Here is a 22,101-nt window from a genome sequence, read left to right on the forward strand (position 1 = left end):
TGCAAGCTGTCAAATAATTTTTTTTTGTTTTTTTCTTTGAAGCCAATGCTGTCCATACCCGGTGGAGATCCATTAGAGATCGATTTGTACGGGACTTCCGCAGCAGCCAAAACACCCCCAGTGAGTGCCAATGAGCAATTGTTGTTTCTACAGAAAACGATGTCCCAGCGCTCATAAGTAAAAAGCTTCGGTGTGAGAGACGAACAAGTATTTAATTAAAATCTCTTAAATAATATATTTTTTTTATATAGAACGATATGCAGTACTGCTGCGCCTCAAGAGGTAGAGGAACCTGAGCCATCTCTACAGGAAACAAGCCAACAGACGGGCGCTGAAGATGTGTCTGGCCTGAGCGAGCCACGATCAATGGAGAGTAGTACTGTGGCTCCTATTGTCAGTGCCCGTTTGCAAGAACACTGCTGACGCAAGTGATCATCTGCCAAAGATGAAGTCGATGCCATAATTGTAGATGGACTTCAACGGTTAGAGGATCTGTGTCGCTGTGAACACAGAGATTTAAGGCAGGAAATTACGGAATTGAAATCCCGTGAATCAGTATATGCAGCCAATGAGTGGAAGTTTCTGATTTTGTCATATGTGCCTGTAGTCCAAAATATACCGCCACACAGGAATGTAATGTTTAGGCAAAGATTAAATGACCTAGTCGAGGAATTTTTGGGCCCTCAGGAACCCACTTCCTCGAGATCAAGAACCATGGACATGCCGTCATACAAACCACAATACAGTGGCCAGGGTGAACAAAGTATGGAAATTCAAAGGCAATGTAGCAGTCCAGCATACAGTTGGGCAGACAATACGCCCGCGCAATATCACAGTCTGTAACTACTGTTTAAACAATCACCAAACTTTGTTTGTGTAAAAAAAATTTTGGACCCAAGTTAATCGTGTATGTTTTTGTTCATCCCTATGGGATCTCAAATGTTAAAATGTTTACCAACAATCAGGTTGGACACACAATGTCTTCAGAATATTTTTTAGTAAAGTTAACTGTTATTATAACATTTCATATTCTTGTATGGATTGAACTTTTTACAATTGATTAAGGTAATATAAACAAATTTAAAAAAAGAAAAAAAAAGGGAATTTCCCCACACATTGCACCAATATAAACAGGCTTCAACATTTTCACACGTGTCTGTCTTGTCATGGAACAAGACCTTCATGTATGAAGTAATTGCAAATTCATCACAAATCCTCATTATTTCAACTGTAGACCGAACAGTTGTCGAATCTATGCTCATGAGGTTCGACTCACAGTCATCAGGGTCAACCACCTGGGGTTCATGCCTGGAAACAAAATTGTGCAGGCAGATGCATGCCTTCACTACACGGTCCACATTTTCAGGTTGCAGTTGCATGCAAGTTAGTAATATACGCCATTTTAAGGTCAAAATACCAAAGGCACATTCCACATAACGTTATAGATAGACTTGGCACACACGTGATGAGATGCAAGTGAGAATTTAATTCAGGAGAGTACATACAATAAGAGATGTGTTGTCCGGACGCAGTATCCACCGCTCGTCCACTCAGGACGAGCGGTGGATACCGCGTCCGGACAACACATCTCTGGTGCCATATATCGCTTTTATACAGAGCTGAACCTGATGCTAAATGGGGTTAATCTCCTAAAATCTATTTACAAGTAATCTCTCTAAGAGAGGTACATTGATGAAGGTCTATGACCGAAACGTCTATTGTATGTACTCTCCTGAATTAAATTCTCACTTGCATCTCATCACGTGTTTGCCAAGTCTATCTATAACATTATATGGTTTGGTCACCTACTTGTGCACCACTATCAATAGTAGTGCCTACGGCTATCTTTCACATTCCACATAATGTCTTGCCCGGCTCAAATGATAATTAAACATGCGTCTTGTGGAGTTTAGACTACAGCTTGAGTACGGCTTTAGGAGATTGTGTCCGAGTTGGAACGCCTCATCCCCAACTAAAATATAAGGCAAACTTGGGCCTTCGGTCCCCGGAAGAGGTCGTGCTGAGGGTATGTTGAAGTTGTTGCTGTACAAACATTTCCCCATGTTGGACTCTTTGAAGACTCTTGAATCGTTCGTCCGTCCATATGCACCAATATCCACAGCAACAAAACGGTATCTACCATCCGCAATAGCCATCAATACAATGGAAAAGTATTTCTTATAGTTATAGTAGAGGGATCCACTATGCACTGGTTTCTGAATCCGAATGTGCTTGCCATCCACGGCACCAATACAATTGGGGAAATTAGCCACATCCTCAAAATGTTTGGAAATCGATAGCCACATTTCTGTTGTCGGGGTTGGTAGCACAAGTGGTTGTAAGTTGTTCCAAATGGCATCACAAGTTTCACAAACTAGTTGGCAAACGGTTGATTTCCCCAGTCAAAATTGAAAATGCAGTGACGCAAAAGATTCTCCGGTAGCCAGATATCTGTCAAAAAAAAAAAAAATTAGCACTATGGACATATTGGAAAGCAGCTAAGGCTTGTAATAGAACTTGCCGTGTCTAAACCCTCAGAATCAATATGGAAATAGCTATGGAGGATATCCACTAGATTAAAACATAACCTTTAATAAATATATAAAATACTCGGGTCCTAACAAAACACATACATAGACAGTGAAACAAAGTGCTAAAGTGAACCAGTGCTCAATATAAAAAAATTGGAACAGTCTTACCAATTTAAACGGACGAATGGAGGAAGTCTCACCAATTCTGTGGGGTAGGTGGTTCCAAGATAGATACAAAACGAGGGGAAACCGGGCCAAGGGTAGGGAATGGAATATTACCACTGTCTTCCCTGTGAACTCTTGAAGAGCTCCTGTCCTCACAAGGACAGGCCTCAAGTGAGCCCTGCTATGGACACCCACCAACCACAATATACCCTAATTGTCTCTTTTCTCCCTACGCGTTTCAACTCCAATAAAGGAGAATCATCAGGGGAGTTATATATAGGAAATACCAATGGGTCTCCATAATAGTCCAGAAAAGACAGTCCATTAAAGTCCATACTGGTCCGTATACATCTATGCAAATTGGGTCCCGCAGTGGCTGGGAGTCCCGCCAAAAGTCTGCAAAAACAATAGCTGTGTCCGCAGCTTAGAATGAATCCTCACATACTGACCGGAAAACCTCCCTTTTTATACATATATATTTGTCAGCTGTAAAAGTCTGTACCCCAATTAGAGAAGGAGTGGTGCTACATACCAAATCCTGGCTGCGTCCATTGTCTCGCCGCGCGGTAAACTATTTCCGGCAGCTGAGACGCATATACCGGAAGTAACGACATCATTGTAAGAGGTCGCTTCCGCCCACCATGTTTTCGAAGTCTCCGCTGATCCGAGGGAATATCAAGGATGCAAAATACTGTTTATGGTGATACTCATATAGATAGAGTGTGAGTGTTCTGGTGCCCTAATGCCGCTGTGGACACATATTTCCGGTCCACAAATATAGTCAGCGGCCAGCGTTCATACGGGGCAAAACAGGTGTCCACGCCGTCTTGCGTGTGTCAATTCTGGCGGACACCATATATATAAAATGCAGATGATTAATACAGCGGCGCCATCTTGTGTGCGCCATAATAGCCCTCTGCTAGGGTACTCCTACATCACTATAGGAGAAATGTCCTTTATGTCGAGCTCCATATTACCGGAGCTCGGCGCCCTGATAAAGGATCATAGTTGCCAGTGTGGATACGTCTTTTCTCACCATTAGATGAGCCTAAATAAGACAGTAATGTAAATTAATATACACCATATTATGTGTCATTCAAATGTAATTTCATGACAGACACTATATATGAAAAATTATAGATTGTTATGACTACATATCTTATGAACGCCCCAGCAGTCGATTACCAAAATGTCCATATGTCTATCTCAAAAAGATGTATCTTTAGATTTACCAAGGATTAGTGTGTAGCAAAAGAGAGGGAGAAGGGAAAAGAGAGGGAGAGGGATATACTTTACTTTATGGTCCCACCCAGTAAACGAAGTGTATAACCTTCCCACCAATAGATCCTAAGATATCAGAAAAATAAAAAATGGATGACCAATTGTGATAGATATCATATTGACCATAGTGATGGTACAAAAAGCATCCATATTCAATTTATAAGAAGGATATATATAGGAAAACTGATAAAGGTTTAGACAAATATAAAGGAGGGGGCCAGTATGGAGGATGCTGTAAGTAACATGAATGATAGGTCCCAAGAAAGAAAAAAGGAACTACTTTCAAGGCTCCAAATGGGTTCAATATCCAAAATGGGACATCCATTAGATATTGCCACTGAAAGTAACTATAAGTAGGAGCAATGGCTCCATTACTATATGATATACTTCAATATGACTTATTTTGTTTTCTTTGGCTGTTTCTATAGCTCAAGGCCTACGACCGAATCCAGACACAGAGATGGAATATAGATATAAAAAAACCATATGAGATTTCCGACAAAAGCAACCAACAAATGGCTCCTGTTCATGAAATTAGCAATCCCTATTAAGATGGTGAGGTATAATAAAATGACAGGGGAATGTATATAGGAGGGAGGGGAGAAGGGGGGGGGGAAGAGAATTATTTTATAGAAAACATCCAAAATTGATCTGATCATTCAGGCCTTGAGGATGGCAAGTGTCCAGCATAAAAATCCAGCCGGCCTCTCTCTGGAGCAACAGTCTGTCAAGGTCACCGCCTCTGACTGGCATATCAATTCTGTCAATCCCCATGAATCGTATGGCTCTCACATCTCCCCCATGCATGCTGTTAACATGTTTAGCAATTGGGGTGTCTCTTTTATTTCGTATGTCACCTAGGTGTTCCCCCACCCTTCTCCTCAACTCCCTTATTGTTTTTCCAACATAAGTGATGCCACATTGACAGATGGCTCTATAAATGACACCCGTGCTTTTACAGTTTATAAACTTCTTTAGTTTAAAAGTCTGTTGTGTGTTTTCATTAAAGAATTCCTTTCCGGTGCACATTGAGTCACACATCACACATCCACCACATCTAAAGAATCCCGCTGGTCTCTGTGGGAGCCAAGTCGTTTCCCTAGGTGTGCTGAAATGACTATGTACAAGTCGATCGCCTAATGTCTTCGCTCTGCGATATGTAATGACTGGTTCATTTCCCATGGTATCCCTTAGATCCTCATCCATCTTTAGGATGCCCCAGTGTTTTCGTATGATATTTTTGACAGATGATGCACCGTTGTCATAGGTGCAAATTAGTCTCGTCACTTTAGAGGGTTCGGTCTCCTCTCTTCGAGGTGTTAAGAGATTTTCCCTCTCCTGTTGGTTGGCATGCCGGAATGCTTCCCGCAAAATCCGATCCGGATAACCTCTGGCCAAAAACCTCAGCCTAAGGTCATCGGCCATGATTTTAAAATCTCTCTGGTTGGAACAGTTGCGCCGCAATCTCAGATACTGACCCTTTGGGATGCCCTTCTTTAGGGAATAGGGATGATTACTGTCCCATCTTAGGAGAGAGTTAGTTGCAGTGGGCTTTCTGTATATAGTGCTCTCCAGGCGATCTCCGTCCTTTGATTTGGAGATCAAGACATCCAGGAAAGGTAATTGTGAATCCTGTATATCAAATGTGAATTTAAGTCCCACGTCATTACTGTTTAAAGACATAACAAATTCACTAAACTCATCTCTTGTCCCTTTCCATAAAACAAAGATGTCATCAATATACCTGACCCATAAATCAATATGGGCCAGGTAATTGTTATATGAGTCTGAAAAGGCAATGCGATCCTCCCACCAGCCCAGGAACAGGTTTGCATAGGTGGGTGCGCAGGGATTCCCCATAGCAGTGCCCCTGAGCTGGTGGAAGGTCCTGCCATCAAAAGTAAAATAGTTGTTAGTGAGTACAAACTCAAGGAGGGTCAAGATGAACTCGTTATGGGCATTGAATTGACAACCCCTAGTACTGAGAAAGCGACGCACCCCCTCAATCCCGCAATCATGCGGGATTGAGGAGTACAAAGCCTCAACATCAATGCTGGCAAGCAATGTGCCAGGTTCCAGAGAGATGCCCTCTAGTTTACGGAGTAGGTCCATCGTGTCCCTGACATACGACGGGAGTGATAATACAAAGGGTCTAAGGACATCATCAAGGTAAATACCGATGTTTTGTCCGATACTCCCTATGCCAGACACGATGGGCCTACCCTTCAGAGGGTCCAGGCCCTTGTGGACCTTAGGCAGGGCATAAAAAGTATTTCTCTTCCCCCCCCTTCTCCCCTCCCTCCTATATACATTCCCCTGTCATTTTATTATACCTCACCATCTTAATAGGGATTGCTAATTTCATGAACAGGAGCCATTTGTTGGTTGCTTTTGTCGGAAATCTCACATGGCTTTTTTATATCTATATTCCATCTCTGTGTCTGGATTCGGTCGTAGGCCTTGAGCTATAGAAACAGCCAAAGAAAACAAAATAAGTCATATTGAAGTATATCATATAGTAATGGAGCCATTGCTCCTACTTATAGTTACTTTCAGTGGCAATATCTAATGGATGTCCCATTTTGGATATTGAACCCATTTGGAGCCTTGAAAGTAGTTCCCTTTTTCTTTCTTGGGACCTATCATTCATGTTACTTACAGCATCCTCCATACTGGCCCCCTCCTTTATATTTGTCTAAACCTTTATCAGTTTTCCTATATACAGGTCCTTCTCAAAAAATTAGCATATAGTGTTAAATTTCATTATTTACCATAATGTAATGATTACAATTAAACTTTCATATATTATAGATTCATTATCCACCAACTGAAATTTGTCAGGTCTTTTATTGTTTTAATACTGATGATTTTGGCCTACAACTCCTGATAACCCAAAAAACCTGTCTCAATAAATTAGCATATTTCACCCGTCCAATCAAATAAAAGTGTTTTTTAATAACAAACAAAAAAACCATCAAATAATAATGTTCAGTTATGCACTCAATACTTGGTCGGGAATCCTTTGGCAGAAATGACTGCTTCAATGCGGCGTGGCATGGAGGCAATCAGCCTGTGACACTGCTGAGATGTTATGGAGGCCCAGGATGCTTCAATAGCGGCCTTAAGCTCATCCAGAGTGTTGGGTCTTGCGTCTCTCAACTTTCTCTTCACAATATCCCACAGATTCTCTATGGGGTTCAGGTCAGGAGAGTTGGCAGGCCAATTGAGCACAGTAATACCATGGTCAGTAAACCATTTACCAGTGGTTTTGGCACTGTGAGCAGGTGCCAGGTCGTGCTGAAAAATGAAATCTTCATCTCCATAAAGCATTTCAGCCGATGGAAGCATGAAGTGCTCCAAAATCTCCTGATAGCTAGCTGCATTGACCCTGCCCTTGATGAAACACAGTGGACCAACACCAGCAGCTGACATGGCACCCCACACCATCACTGACTGTGGGTACTTGACACTGGACTTCAGGCATTTTGGCATTTCCTTCTCCCCAGTCTTCCTCCAGACTCTGGCACCTTGATTTCCGAATGACATGCAAAATTTGCTTTCATCAGAAAAAAGTACTTGGGACCACTTAGCAACAGTCCAGTGCTGCTTCTCTGTAGCCCAGGTCAGGCGCTTCTGCCGCTGTTTATGGTTCAAAAGTGGCTTTACCTGGGGAATGCGGCACCTGTAGCCCATTTCCTGCACACAGTGGACTCAGTCCACTGCTTCCTCAGGTTCCCCAAGGTCTGGAATCGGTCCTTCTCCACAATCTTCCTCAGGGTCCGGTCACCTCTTCTCATTGTACAGCGTTTTCTGCCACATTGTTTCCTTCCAACAGACTTACCATTGAGGTGCCTTGATACAGCACTCTGGGAACAGCCTATTTGTTGAGAAATTTCTTTCTGGGTCTTACCCTCTTGCTTGAGGGTGTCAATGATGGCCTTCTTGACATCTGTCAGGTCGCTAGTCTTACCCATGATGGGGGTTTTGAGTAATGAACCAGGCAGGGAGTTTTTAAAAGCCTCAGGTATCTTTTGCATGTGTTTAGAGTTAATTAGTTGATTCAGAAGATTAGGGTAATAGGTCGTTTAGAGAACCTTTTCTTGATATGCTAATTTATTGAGACAGGTTTTTTGGGTTATCAGGAGTTGTAGGCCAAAATCATCAGTATTAAAACAAGAAAAAACCTGACAAATTTCAGTTGGTGGATAATGAATCTATAATATATGAAAGTTTAATTGTAATCATTACATTATGGTAAATAATGAAATTTAACACTATATGCTAATTTTTTGAGAAGGACCTGTATATCCTTCTTATAAATTGAATATGGATGCTTTTTGTACCATCACTATGGTCAATATGATATCTATCACAATTGGTCATCCATTTTTTATTTTTCTGATATCTTAGGATCTATTGGTGGGAAGGTTATACACTTCGTTTACTGGGTGGGACCATAAAGTAAAGTATATCCCTCTCCCTCTCTTTTCCCTTCTCCCTCTCTTTTGCTACACACTAATCCTTGGTAAATCTAAAGATACATCTTTTTGAGATAGACATATGGACATTTTGGTAATCGACTGCTGGGGCGTTCATAAGATATGTAGTCATAACAGTCTATCATTTTTCATATATAGTGTCTGTCATGAAATTACATTTGAATGACACATAATATGGTGTATATTAATTTACATTACTGTCTTATTTAGGCTCATCTAATGGTGAGAAAAGACGTATCCACACTGGCAACTATGATCCTTTATCAGGGCGCCGAGCTCCGGTAATATGGAGCTCGACATAAAGGACATTTCTCCTATAGTGATGTAGGAGTACCCTAGCAGAGGGCTATTATGGCGCACACAAGATGGCACCGCTGTATTAATCATCTGCATTTTATATATATGGTGTCCGCCAGAATTGACACACGCAAGATGGCGTGGACACCTGTTTTGCCCCGTATGAACGCTGGCCACTGACTATATTTGTGGACCGGAAATATGTGTCCACAGCGGCATTAGGGCACCAGAACACTCACACTCTATCTATATGAGTATCACCATAAACAGTATTTTGCATCCTTGATATTCCCTCGGATCAGCGAAGACTTCGAAAACATGGTGGGCGGAAGCGACCTCTTACAATGATGTCGTTACTTCCGGTATATGTGCAGCACCCCAGAGTCCTGGTTGTTGCAGTACTGTGGCTCCGCCACTATGGGGAGCTGTGGTACGTCTGATTGCACTAAAGGAGTTTCTCTGACCAGGTACACTCACACCACACTTCACACTCCGGCCACCAGGGGGGGTGGTCCTATCTAGTAGGCCACTCCTCACAACTCTGGTAAAACTGGGGGTTGGACAGGAAGACGGAGAGAAGTAGCTGGGAAGAGCTAGTGAGAGGACCTGTCAGGGATGGGATCCTGGCAGACTCCTCAGAGCAGAACTAACCAGTAAACAACGGGAATACAGAAAAGGAGAAATACCAGAAGGGGTCTTGCTGCTAGACCTAGGCAACATCCTTCTGAGGCGCAAATAGTCGGTGGCCGGAACGCCGAGCAAGTAAGAGACTTTAAGTACATTGCAAACCACGGCAGGACAGCTAATTACAGGTTGGCTGTCTCACTTAACACCTAAGCAGACAACGGAGGCAGCTGTGGGAGAGGGGCGACTCTAGGGTCCCGGAAGAACTCCAGGCCTACCCCGTCATACGGGTGCGTCCTACCATATCATCTGGAGGACGGAGAAAGAACAGTAGAGACAGAAAGAAACAGTTGTGAGGACTATCCCGGGAGCTCAGCAGGGAAGAACTACAACACACAGCGCTAGAAGGTAGATACTGATTCCCACCTGTAAGGAGGAACTCCTGATGTGTCGTTGGACCGGCCGGTCTCTGAAAACCCAGTTAACAGCGCTCTGGACTGAGGTCTCCAACATCTTCAGTAAAGAGGTAAAGAGACTGCAACCTGGTGTCCTCATTATTTACCGCGACCTGCACCGTTACAACACCACTTATTGCACCGGACGTCCCCCACTGACAGACAGGGCCACGGACCGGGTCTAGCCACCGTGACAACCCCAGGACTGAGATCTCAGAGGCCCGGCTCCGGGCACCCCTCGGCCCTGCGGCGGTGTGGGGGCGCGCCGCAGACTTGGCGTCACGAACAGGATCTACTTAAGCCTGAAGAATCAGGTCATGTGTGCCTAGAGACTGTGATTTATCGTGCTTGGACTGTACTTTATTGAGAGAACTGTGTGCTACTGCTTGCCGCGGAGAGTTACCGCCAAAATTCGCCATTGCCGCGCGCGGAGGGAGGCGCCTTAGCTACGTGGGCGGGATCAGCCAAAAGAAGCGCGGAACGGAAAGCGCGGTAACGCGCCAATCCCGGAAGAGGAACTCCGACCCCCAGCAGGTTAGTGGGAGGAAGGGACAGCCATGTCTGAGTCGGGAGGAGAGGAGGTGGCGGTCGCAGCCGCGGACGCAGGGGCAGCTCCGGTCCCCGCAGCGGGCGAAGCCGCAGCCCTAATACCGCCACTGGCTGCCGCAGGGCCCGCTGCCCCCATCAGCCAGTCGGACACCGCCGCTAACGCAAAAGCCATAATGCCCTTCTCCATGCCCTACCTGCCCGGAGCGACCTGGCTCCCACGATACTCTGGGGAGGCGCATACATTCACTGACTTTAAAGAAGGGCTCTGCAGCCTGCTCGAGTTCTATCCCCTAACCGAGCCCCAGAAAGTCCATATGATAACCGGCCAACTCTTTGGGGCGGCTCTTAGAGAATTGAAATCCTGGCCCGCTGAGGATAAAGGAACTGCACAACAGATTTTTGCCAAGCTTAAAGCCACCTTTGATACTCGCACTGCTACAGAAATTAAACTGATTTTTTATGGATGCAAACAAAGGTCACAGGATAGCTTGCGGGACTATGCCCTTAATCTCCAGGAAGCGATGCGGGCCATTAAGCAGAGTGACCCCGGCAGCATGCAGGATGAAGATAAAATCCTGAAGGAGCGGTTCATTGAGGGGCTCCTGTGCAGTCACCAGCGGGGCCAATTGCACTTCCTGGCTATGCAAAATCCAGACTTGACTTTTGTGCAGTTTAAAGATAAAGCTATCCAGGCATTGCAGGAGCGACAGCCCAGCCGCGCAGTAACACCCAGGCGCCCCGCTCTCACCTACCACCAGGAGGTGGCATCGGATACCCCAGTTGCCGCGGAGGCCGACGCCCAGAGCTTCGAGGACGACTCCCCCGCAGGACTTCGGCTCCAGATGCAAGAGCTAACTAAGAGCGTCGCTGCCCTGGCCCGGACGGTGCAGTCCCTACAGGAGGCCCCCAAAGAGAAGATCCAGTTGGCTTCCAGCCCGGAGGATGTCCCTTGGATGCGACAGAGGAGGACTCCGCCGACCAGGAGCCGGCCCGACGACCGCTTCCACCAGGATGGACGACCCATCTGCCGCCGCTGTCACCAGGTGGGCCATCTTGCAAGGTACTGTCCTTTAAACGAGCAACCCCTGGGGCAAAGGGCCAACCCCCAGGAGTAGGACGGTCAGGCCCGCAGCATTGGAGAACCAAGTATATTGGAGGACGACCAGTTCTCCCTGTAGTGATTGATGGAATCCCCTTGAATGCTTTGCTGGACACCGGTTCTCAGGTGATGACTATACCTTACGTGCTCTACAAACGGTATTGGGAGGACGCTGATATTACTCGTGGCCCTGACGATGATTTCACCATAATCGCCAGTAATGGTCAGCCGTTGCCACAAGTGGGGTATAAGGAGGTCACCATCAAAGTGGGGCGGGTGGAATTGAAAGCCCAAGGGATTGTGATTGTAGATATTGATCGTCGAGAATGTAATCCCATGATGACTCTTGGTACTAATGTTATAGAAAATTGTCTTGCAGAAGTGATTGTTTTGTTGCAACAGGTGGCAGAAAACGCTGGCCACAGTGAGCAACGTGCCCTGCAGAAGGAAATCAGAGCTCTGATGCAGAGACAGCAGGTAGAGCTGACTGGTGGTGAGATTGGTCGTGTCACTGTAAGTGATTCAAACCCCATCGCGATACCTCCCAAGAGTGAAATGTTAATATGGTGTCGAGCAGCCATAGGCCTCAGGGGTAGGGACTACCAGGCCTTGGTAGAACCTGTATATTCAGACAATAGGCCTACTGTTCTGACAGCCCGGGGGGTGGTCGACGTCCGACAGGGGAGAGTGCCCGTACGTGTCCTCAATTGTGGGGAGGAAGAGGTCCACCTAACCAAGTATACCACACTCGCCAAACTGTTCACTGTCAATAATAGTGTAATACAGACACCTGGACCCTTGGTCCCGTCAAACGTGGCGGAGAACAAAGGTTCTGCAGAGCACTCGAAAGACTGGTGTCGGGAATTGCATGTGGGCACTGACTCTACCCCATCTCATCAAATACAGGGGGCTTACAGGGTAGTACACGAGTACGAGCAGGTATTCAGCAAACACCCCTCAGATTTTGGGCAGGTGAAAGGGATCCAACATCACATCCCCACGGGAGATCACCGACCCATAAAAGAGAGATATCGCCCTGTACCCCCAGCTCATTACCAGTGTGCCAAGGACATGTTGCGGGAAATGAAGGAGGCTGGGGTGGTGAGAGACAGCTGTAGCCCCTGGGCAGCTCCGTTAGTCCTCGTTAAAAAGAAAGATGGTACAATGAGGATGTGTGTTGATTACAGGCAGTTGAATCGCATTACACATAAGGACGCATACCCACTGCCCAGGATAGAGGAATCTCTGGCTGCTTTAAAATCTGCTAACTACTTCTCTACCTTAGATCTCACCAGTGGGTACTGGCAGGTTCCTGTGGCGGAGGCGGACAAAGAGAAGACGGCCTTCACGACGCCAATGGGCCTCTGTGAGTTCAACTACATGCCCTTCGGATTGTGCAATGCTCCCGGAACGTTCCAGAGGATGATGGAGAGCTGCCTGGGACACCTGAACTTTGAAACCGTACTGCTATATCTGGATGACGTCATAGTCTTCTCTAAAACCTACGAAGACCATCTGAAGCACCTGGCCGAGGTGTTCGAAGCCTTGTCCAACTTCGGCCTAAAAGTGAAACCGTCCAAGTGTCATCTGCTGAAACCTAAAGTGCAGTACCTGGGCCATGTGGTGAGCGCTGAAGGAGTGGCCCCAGACTCCGACAAGGTCACAGTGATCAAGGACTGGCCAAAGCCCAGTGACCTCCACGAAGTCCGGCAGTTCCTCGGGTTGGTAGGTTACTATCGGAGATTCATTAAGGATTTCACCAAGAAGGCCGCACCCTTGCAAAATCTGCTGGTGGGCCAACCAAAGAAGACCAAGGGGAGGAAAACCCCCTTTGATTGGAACGAAGAGCTGGAGGAATCCTTCACCTGTTTGAAGTCGGCACTGACGGGAGAAGAGATACTGGCTTACCCCGAATACGATCAACCGTTTGTGCTGTACACAGATGCCAGTAATGTGGGATTAGGAGCCGTGCTGTCCCAGGTTCAGAACGGCAAAGAAAGGGTGATCGCTTACGCCAGCAGGAAACTCCGTCCCACGGAAAGGAACCCTGACAACTACAGTTCCTTCAAACTGGAATTCCTTGCCCTTGTCTGGGCAGTGACAGAGAGATTTAAGCACTACCTGGCCTCTGCGAAATTCACCGTCTTCACGGACAACAATCCGCTAACGCATCTGGATACTGCCAAACTCGGGGCTTTGGAACAGCGGTGGATGGCCCGGCTGTCCAACTATGATTTCACCATCAAATATCGGGCAGGACACCAGAATGCCAATGCCGATGCTCTGTCCCGAATGCCCAATCTACCAGAAGTGGGAGAAGACCCGGAGGCACTTGAAGAGGTGGAGCTGCCTGCCTTCCATCGCCCCAAAGCCACTCAGAACTCTCACCATGTGAAGAACAGGCACAAGAACCAACCGGATGCCACGCTGAATCCCCTGCCCCACCACGGATGGGCAGAAACCCAGGATAGTGACCCCGCGGTCCGTCAGGTGAAGGAACTCTTGACGCAGGCTGGGTTGCACCCTGGCCCAGATGATCCACAAGAAACTCAACAGCTGTGGAAGGGGAGAAGCAAACTGTTTATCCATGATGGCAAGTTGTGCAGGAGGAGCATCGACCCACGTACTCATGAATTGGTGTGGCAGATAGAGGTGCCAAGGCGAGATGCGCCCATGGTTCTGGGAGCCTACCATGATGGAGCCGGACACTTCGGATGGAGGAAGCTGGAGAAGCTGCTCCGAGGGAGGTTCTATTGGATTGGCATGAAGAGAACCATTGAGAAGTGGTGTCGAGAGTGTGGTCCGTGTAGTCTGCGAAGGAAGGACCGTGACAGTCAACGGGCTCCCCTGCGGCCTATCATCACCAAACGGCCGCTCGAACTGGTCGAGCTGGATCATGTGAAGCTGACGCCTAGCCGGTCGGGCTATATCTACGCCCTTACCATCGTGGACCACTACTCCAGGTTTTTGGTGGTTGTGCCTGTCAAGGATCTAACAGCTAGGACTGCCGCCAGGGCCTTCCAGCAGCACTTTTGTAGACCCCATGGCTACCCAGAGAAAGTACTGACCGATCAGGGGCCTGCATTCGAAGCGGAAGTGTTCCAAGAATTCTGCCAGTTGTACGGGTGTAAGAAGATCAGAACTACACCGTACCACCCCCAAACCAACGGGATGTGCGAGAAGATGAACCAGGTAGTAATCGATTTATTGAAGACCTTGCCTGTGGAGGAACGGAACCTGTGGCCGACAAAGTTGCCTGACTTGGTGGATATGTACAACCACATCCCAGTAAGTTCCACCAACTGTACTCCAGCGTACCTGATGCGAGGAAGGTCTAGTCGGTTACCCGTTGATCTGGACATGGGGGTCCTAGTACCCGAAGATACCTCGCCGGAGGCAGATTGGGATACAGAAAGGCAGCGAAGATACCGCGAAGTACAGGAGTGTGTGGAGAGAAGTCTCGCCCAGGCTAGGCAGAAATAAGAAAGGGACTACAATCAACACGCTCCTGCGATTCCCCTGTCACCTGGTGAACAAGTGCTTAAACGAAAGAGGAGGTTACACAAGCTTGATGACCAATGGGAAGCGGAACCGTATACCATCTTGCCATCCGACTTCGACAACACTAAGGTCTGTCTCATCAGCAAGGACAGAGGGGAGACCTCAACAGCGGTATCCAGGGATCACCTTAAGGTCTGCCCCGATAAGTTGAAAGAGAGGGGCACGGCCCCAGAAATCTCCCCGCCGGTAGAAAAGGAGAAGATGTTCCATACTGTCCTTGGTGACTTTCCCCAGTCCTGGACTCAGATAAATCAGGCCATCGCGGTACCTGTTCTAACGTTTCCACAGCCGGACCCACCAGAAACAACGGTGGTACCAGATCATCCGGCCCCGCAACCTCAACAAGCCTTGCCTGAAGAAGCCATGCCAACCGTTGAACCGGCAAATCCTCCCTCTGCTATCAGTGAGCCTGCCGTACCCACTGTTGATAGCAGCAGCTCTGAGAGCCCCAACCTGCCAGTGCTACCCAGACTCACTAGAAGTGTAGTTAGAAGACAGCGCACTACACCAGCGGTAGCAAGCATAGCGGGCCCTGTTAGGCCAATAGCAACCCCTGCGCTGCGAAGGTCCACACGCAGCACTCAAAATCAAACTCCCCTCCGCTACAAACTTTGGAGGTATTAATAAGGGCTGCTATTTAATTGAAAATGTTGTATATATATCTTTTTGTTACAGGTTTTTAAATGGACGGTGAATTGCTCAAAAACTTTCAAAAAGGGGGGGCCCCTTTGTTTACCCGGGGTCCCCGCTGTTTTAATCACTGAACTGAGAGTCATAAACTGTGCATGACCTAACTTTTGCAACGTTCAAGAATCCTCACCTCCCGTAAAGGGAAGCCTTGTTATGTTCAATTGTTATGCTATTTCAAAAGTTTGTGTGTTTCCTGTTAACATGTATTATTGTTCTTGTTTTCCCAGTCCCGGAGTACTGGATTTAACCGGGGGGGAGTGCAGCACCCCAGAGTCCTGGTTGTTGCAGTACTGTGGCTCCGCCACTATGGGGAGCTGTGGTACGTCTGATTGCACTAAAGGAGTTTCTCTGACCAGGTACACTCACACCACACTTCACACTCCGGCCACCTCACTTCACACTCCTATCTAGTAGGCCACTCCTCACAACTCTGGTAAAACTGGGGGTTGGACAGGAAGACGGAGAGAAGTAGCTGGGAAGAGCTAGTGAGAGGACCTGTCAGGGATGGGATCCTGGCAGACTCCTCAGAGCAGAACTAACCAGTAAACAACGGGAATACAGAAAAGGAGAAATACCAGAAGGGGTCTTGCTGCTAGACCTAGGCAACATCCTTCTGAGGCGCAAATAGTCGGTGGCCGGAACGCCGAGCAAGTAAGAGACTTTAAGTACATTGCAAACCACGGCAGGACAGCTAATTACAGGTTGGCTGTCTCACTTAACACCTAAGCAGACAACGGAGGCAGCTGTGGGAGAGGGGCGACTCTAGGGTCCTGGAAGAACTCCAGGCCTACCCCGTCATACGGGTGCGTCCTACCATATCATCTGGAGGACGGAGAAAGAACAGTAGAGACAGAAAGAAACAGTTGTGAGGACTATCCCGGGAGCTCAGCAGGGAAGAACTACAACACACAGCGCTAGAAGGTAGATACTGATTCCCACCTGTAAGGAGGAACTCCTGATGTGTCGTTGGACCGGCCGGTCTCTGAAAACCCAGTTAACAGCGCTCTGGACTGAGGTCTCCAACATCTTCAGTAAAGAGGTAAAGAGACTGCAACCTGGTGTCCTCATTATTTACCGCGACCTGCACCGTTACAACACCACTTATTGCACCGGACGTCCCCCACTGACAGACAGGGCCACGGACCGGGTCTAGCCACCGTGACAACCCCAGGACTGAGATCTCAGAGGCCCGGCTCCGGGCACCCCTCGGCCCTGCGGCGGTGTGGGGGCGCGCCGCATATGCGTCTCAGCTGCCGGAAATAGTTTACCGCGCGGCGAGACAATGGACGCAGCCAGGATTTGGTATGTAGCCCCACTCCTTCTCTAATTGGGGTACAGACTTTTACAGCTGACAAATATATATGTATAAAAAGGGAGGTTTTCCGGTCAGTATGTGAGGATTCATTCTAAGCTGCGGACACAGCTATTGTTTTTGCTGACTTTTGGTGGGACTCCCAGCCACTGCGGGACCCAATTTGCATAGATGTATACGGACCAGTATGGACTTTAATGGACTGTCTTTTCTGGACTATTAAGGAGACCCATTGGTATTTCCTATATATAACTCCCCTGATGATTCTCCTTTATTGGAGTTGAAACGCGTAGGGAGAAAAGAGACAATTAGGGTATATTGTGGTTGGTGGGTGTCCATAGCAGGGCTCACTTGGGGCCTGTCCTTGTGAGGACAGGAGCTCTTCAAGGGTTCACAGGGAAGACAGTGGTAATATTCCATTCCCTACCCTTGGCCCGGTTTCCTCTCGTTTTGTATCTATCTTGGAACCACCTACCCCACAGAATTGGTGAGACTTCCTCCATTCGTCCGTTTAAATTGGTAAGACTGTTCCAATTTTTTTATATTGAGCACTGGTTCACTTTAGCACTTTGTTTCACTGTCTATGTATGTGTTTTGTTAGGACCCGAGTATTTTATATATTTATTAAAGGTTATGTTTTAATCTAGTGGATATCCTCCATAGCTATTTCCCTATGGACATATTGATAAGATTTTAAAGGACAACTAAAATAAAGGCAAGTTAAAATGGAATCGGACAATTGCAAAAGTGTACATAATTATATGAGATATGCTCCACGATAAATTACATCCTGTCTTTTTCAATAGAACAATGTTAAAAAAACATAATTACCTCAGAGTCACCACTAAACGTTGCTCCGCACAAATACTATCACGGAAAGTGAGAGCAGAACATCAAAGGTCTCAATGGCCATCTGAAGATAACGTTGAAATTTAAAGGGATGATCCCAAAGCTGAACATACAGGGTGTGAAAGGCACCATATGTATTCCGTAAAAAATTCACTTCATGGATCCAATATCTCCTTTGGGAAATACGCCTTCTCTGCCGAAGTTGCAACTGCATCAAGCGAAATCTAACAAGCTCAGACACAAACATCTTGCTAGCAGAACTTCACTCAATGCTTGCAAAATGGAGAATGTTTTCCATACACACCCAACGCTGACAAAAGAGCAAAAAAAAAGAGAACAACATTATTGACAGTGCCTGAACGCAGACAAACGGATGCTTCACGAACGGACATCAAAATGACATAAACGCAGTCAAGTGCGTTAACGCATGCGTTAACGTGAAGCCAAATTTTCACCAAATTTGGCTCATTTCTGGACATGCGTTTAACAGATCCGTTAATCGGATTGTACAAAACGCAGTGTGAACCTAGCCTTAGGGGTTCCTTCTCACCTGGGTAGTCATATGTAGGAATCTCCTCTTTACACCCCTCATCACCCCTCACATATGTCTCTGTAGTATTAATATGGGTCAGATCTTCACCCTGAAACAAATATTATAAATCACGGACAGATGAAGAAGTCACATCCATGATCAGCTCTAATCCTGCCATCTCCAACATTCTCATTACACAAGTATAAAACATATAATACTGGTGGATAAAACAAGACTGAGCAGTGCACAAGACCTTCACAGCCGTCTACACATCATAGAAGAGATCTCATGACACCTTCTCTCCATCTACCTGATGATCCTGAGGAACATTTTGATCTTCTTGTTTACAATCCTGTCTCCGAGTAGTTATGACTGCTCCGAGATTTAGTTTTCTTTGCCACAGCTGGATGATTTGCAGCTACTAGACAGCTTGATTACATGTGGAGATTCCCTAGCAACTAGGCAACCCACACGTACTCAGGCTGGCTAGCAGCCGTAAATCATCCAGCTGCGGCAAGGAAAACTAAATCTCCGAGCAGTCATAAATACTCGGAGACCACCTGAGCAACGAGTATACTCGCTCATCACTATTCTCAACACATTCCACTATGTAATGAATAAAGATTTACAACTGGAATATTTCATTCAGTGATATCTAGGATTTGGGATTTTAGTGTTCCCTTAATGTTTTTGAGCAGTGTCTATCTATCTATCTATCTATCTATCTATATTACCATTATACCAACAGTTGTCTCCTTCTCACCCATCGTATTACTTATGGTTTTGTAGCCCATTCCAGCAAAATGCAAATAAATTTATATAATTTATACAATGTGATTTTCTGGATTTTATTTTTGATATTCTAATCTCTCACTGTTAAAATTACCCTTAAAATTATAGACTGTTCATGTCTTTGTCAGTGGGCAAACTTATAAAATCAGCAAGGGATCAAATAATCATTTCTCCCATTGTATATAAAGCAGATAATCTGTGTGCGGTAGCCTGTGGAATACAAAACCACATTTTTCACCCGGTTTGAGTCAAATTTTGCAAGGCCCGTCTTTATCACCAGACTAAAAATACTGCGAACATTAAGGCTGTGTGCCCACGATTTTTCGCTATAAAAACACGATAAAACCGTGAAAAAAACCTCATACATTAAGCATCCTATTAAAAGAATTCAATGCGCATTTTGTATGCACTTGCTGCATTTTTTTTCCAGAGCGGAAACGCATTCTGGAAAAAATGCAGCATGTTAATTAATTTGCGGAATCGCGGGGATTCCGCACACATAGGAATGCATTGTTCCGCTTACTTCCCGCATGGGGCTATGCCCACCATGCGGGAAGTAAGTGGATCATGTGCGGTTGGTACCCAGGGTGGAGGAGAGGAGACTCTCCTCCACGGACTGGGCACCATATCATTGTTAAAAAAAAGAATTAAAATAAAAAATCATGATATACTCACCCTCTGATGGCCCCCGGAGTCCCCCCACCTCTCAGCGGTGCACGCGGCGTCTTTCATTCCCAGGGATGCTGTGTGCAAAAGGACCTGCGATGACGTCATCCCAGTTCCTTCGCACACAGCATCCCTGGGAACGGAAGCCGCCGCATGCACCTCTGAGGAGATCGGGGGCCGTAGGAAGGTGAGAATAACCTTTTTTTTTTTTTTTTACACTCTATCTTTTACTATTGATGCTGCGTAGGCAGCATCAATAGTAAAAAGTTGGTCACACTTGTCAAACACTATGTTTGACAAATGTGACCAACCTGTCAATCGCCTTTCCAAGCGATGCTTCAGATTAATTTTGCAAAAAGCTAGTGTTTAGCGGGAATACGCATGCCAATTCCACATGCGATATACCCGCGGCAGGAGTTGCGGAATTTCCATGGAAATTTCCGTGGCAATTCTGCAATGTGTGCACTTAGCCTAAAACTCAAAATTTTGGAACCCAGAATTTAGGCTCTATAGAAATAAAAGAGCAAATGGGTGTTTGTGTGTTGAATGCAAAGTGATAGCTGTTGCCCAAAAGGTCCTAAGAATTCAGAAGGACAGCACCCAAAGAGTCACTCTTAAAGGAACAGCAACCATATAGTCGCTAAGGTGCAGCAACCTGATAAGTCACTCTAAAGTCTGTAATTATAGCAATGGCTGTTGTAAAAGCAGCTGGGGCCTCATTTACTCATAGTAAGATCGTTATGGTTACCTATAGCAACCAGAGTGCAGCTTTCAGCATTAAAGCTGCTGAGGTAAAGTGAAAGCTGAGCTGTGATTGGTTGCTATGGACAACTAGAAAAATAGCAAAGGGACAGATCGCCCCAAAATCTCTCTTATTCAAATGGCCAATAGCATAGAGAAAACAAAAATATAAAAGATAACTTTTATTATAACCTTTTTTTAAAAACTACCTCATAAAAACTAGTCCAAGTGCAAAATTCCCAAACACTTGGCCATACATGTCCAAATGGACCAAACAACATACACTCACTGGCCACTTTATTAGGTACACCTGTCCAACTTCTTGTTAACACTTAATTTCTAATCAGCCAATCACATGGCGGCAACTCAGTGCATTTAGGCATGTAGACATGGTCAAGACAATCTCCTGCAGTTCAAACCGAGCATCAGTATGGGGAAGAAAGGTGATTTGAGTGCCTTTGAACGTGGCATGGTTGTTGGTGCCAGAAGGGCTGGTCTGAGTATTTCAGAAACTGCTGATCTACTGGGATTTTCACGCACAACCATCTCTAGGGTTTACAGAGAATGGTCCGAAAAAGAAAAAAAATCCAGTGAGCGGCAGTTCTGTGGGCGGAAATGCCTTGTTGATGCCAGAGGTCAGAGGAGAATGGGCAGACTGGTTCGAGCTGATAGAAAGGCAACAGTGACTCAAATCGCCACCCGTTACAACCAAGGTAGGCCTAAGAGCATCTCTGAACGCACAGTGCGTCGAACTTTGAGGCAGATGGGCTACAGCAGCAGAAGACCACACCGGGTACCACTCCTTTCAGCTAAGAACAGGAAACTGAGGCTACAATTTGTACAAGCTCATCGAAATTGGACAGTAGAAGATTGGAAAAACGTTGCTTGGTCTGATGAGTCTCGATTTCTGCTGCGACATTCGGATGGTAGGGTCAGAATTTGGCGTAAACAACATGAAAGCATGGATCCATCCTGCCTTGTATGGAGCATCTTTGGGATGTGCAGCCGACAAATCTGCAGCAACTGTGTGATGCCATCATGTCAATATGGACCAAAATCTCTGAGGAATGCTTCCAGCACCTTGTTGAATCTATGCCACGAAGAATTGAGGCAGTTCTGAAGGCAAAAGGGGGTCCAACCCGTTACTAGCATGGTGTACCTAATAAAGTGGCCAGTGAGTGTAAATATCTACATCCCTCAGGGCCAAAATAAAGAGGAGTTATACACCACAAAATCCCAGTTGTAAAATGGAAAAGACCTTATTAAGAATGATTCATCGGACTATACTGTTCCGCCAATGGCTGAAAAAATCAAATTCAATCCGAAAATAAGGAGGTGTTATACTCCATCAGTATAGTTTTTCATAAATGGGTGTAATTTTCAAAATTGGCTCTGCCAGGTAGTTTTAATTCCCAAATTCCAGTCTTGACAGTCTCATGGCTATAGGGTATTCCAAGC

General features: G+C 46.1%; 1 long non-coding RNA gene across 1 annotated transcript; it reads right to left on the bottom strand.

Moving 5' to 3' along the window:
- Positions 1-1,601: 1,601 nt before the first annotated feature.
- On the bottom strand, positions 1,602-18,556 carry LOC143767727 (uncharacterized). The gene is made up of 3 exons (XR_013213762.1): positions 18,463-18,556; positions 17,895-18,222; positions 1,602-2,451 (listed from the first exon to the last, which is right to left on the bottom strand). It is a non-coding gene; the product is annotated as an uncharacterized LOC143767727 (long non-coding RNA).
- Positions 18,557-22,101: the final 3,545 nt, after the last annotated feature.

Source organism: Ranitomeya variabilis, chromosome 4, assembly GCF_051348905.1.
Source record: "Ranitomeya variabilis isolate aRanVar5 chromosome 4, aRanVar5.hap1, whole genome shotgun sequence".
NCBI classification, from domain to species: Eukaryota; Metazoa; Chordata; class Amphibia; order Anura; family Dendrobatidae; genus Ranitomeya; species Ranitomeya variabilis.